We start from the raw sequence: 2,031 nt of genomic DNA, 5'->3' as shown, positions 1-2,031 counted from the left end.
TACTGATAAAATTCCATAGTTTAATCATTATAGTACAAGCGATCTGCTATCAAGGATGGTGTATATAAGTATATATATATATATATATTATTTTCTTAGAGGGTGGGGGGTTAGGGTACGCCGTTTTTCAACAGTATTTCAGTCATGTAACGGCGGGCAGTTAACCTAACCAGTGTTCCTGCATTCTGTACCAGTACGAACCTGTTCTCCGCAAGTTACTGCAAACTTCCTCCCATGAATTGTGCATAAATACAAAAAAAAATGTAACCTTGAAAATTTCAAAAACGTATCCCTATTTAATAAGATCAAAAAACGCAGGTCGAACTTATAGACAGATTCAAGATTATTTAGAAATATTTTTAACTCATGTATTAATAGTTTGATGGTCTAGTTTATTACATTGATTCATAAGAACAATTTCTAATCACTTTTGTGTATTTATTAAGCTCTTTTACATCCACCTCTTTCAGATTCCTTATACCTAAGGCGACTTCAGCTGCGTATAAAGACTTTGTAACCCACTTCTTGCGGATGAAGAAAATGACTCTCATAGTTCAAGATGTTAAGATAGTCCCAACATCCATTTACATGTAAAGCTAGACGCGATTTTACGACGGAACACCATTTTTTATAGTTAAATCCAGTAGAAACATGCTCTGTGCATTTTGTTTTGGTTCATAGACTGTCCAAAAATGTTGAAAACCCTTCTTCATTTGTATTATAGAATTTGAAGTTTTGAAGTTTACTTTCGTTCATTTGCAAAAAAGAAAGTATTGCGTTTATTTTTGCAATGTTGAGTTGATGAACCGAGCATATTTGCATACCTTTGCTTCTTAAGTGTAGATACATTTCACCTTCTCCCTCGTTTCTCTGTTTATATATGAACCGACTTTAATCAAAACTTTATTTTATAGTAATATCTGCTCTGTCCAGTGATCAAATAATTGTGACGCTTTTTTTTGCACGAGTATTATAATTGAATTAAATCACACCCGGCAGCTGTTATTCAGACGAATATCACCTAAATGTTTCATCAAATGAAAATCACCCGGCAGAGTGTCACTCAAATAAATATCATCTGGCGTGATGATATTAAAAAAATGTTATAAATTAATATTGTTAGAAATGTAGTGTGCAAAAATAATTTCTGTTGGTATATGGCTATTATACATTGTTAACTTGAGGTATAATAAAAATATCAACCGGCATGGTGTGTTTATAAACAAAATATTATATAGTCTGGGAGCCAAGGTGAGTAAAGCTCAAAAAATAATAATTTTTGTGCAACCCCTGCTATACAAATTATTTCTAGGATATTATGTGGAGAGATGTCCAGTGTTTATGAAAAGTGAGATTAGCCAGCTAAGCGTGCGAATCTGAGAAATCCAAGATGGCCGCCAGGATGGCCGCCCGTTCATAGACATCATCATACATTTTCAAAATTGAATTGAGAATTTTAATAAAAATGACCACTGTCACAAAAGTGTTAATTTAAAACTTAACAGTGTATGTGACTTTAAAAAATATAGAAACACGGAGTTTACTTTGTCAATATTAATGTCAGTTCAAAGGTCATTTTTTGATAAAAATAGTATTACACTACCAATTTTCATCTATTTATTCTATAATTGTCAGAAAGTAACTTTATATCATACCAATATCAAGAGAGATAAATGTGTTTGCAGCTGTTGAAATCTAAACAACAAAACATATGTTGAGATGGAGAAATTAAAGGTGGCCCCAAACAGGATCTATATGTCAAACAGAAAAAAGTGAAACGAGGTATTTTAACCCATTGATTTCATGTCAAACGTAGCAAGTCCAACTGTCTTAAAAGCTCACATAAGACTGTTATTTTATGTATATATATATAGCTATAAACTGTTTACTGCCAACGCCGTGGCGTTGTCAAACGTATTGTTTGACGTTCCGCTAGATGATGCTGCACAACGCTTTCTTGACTTTAATCGGTTTTTCATTACAGTTAAATGGGCCACGTAAGAATAGGGATTTTACAAATCTTAAATCAAC

Source organism: Mercenaria mercenaria, chromosome 18 (genome assembly GCF_021730395.1).
Source record: "Mercenaria mercenaria strain notata chromosome 18, MADL_Memer_1, whole genome shotgun sequence".
Lineage (NCBI taxonomy): Eukaryota > Metazoa > Mollusca > Bivalvia > Venerida > Veneridae > Mercenaria > Mercenaria mercenaria.
The sequence above is the reverse complement of the archived record's forward strand: the minus strand, read 5'-3'. Positions refer to the sequence as shown.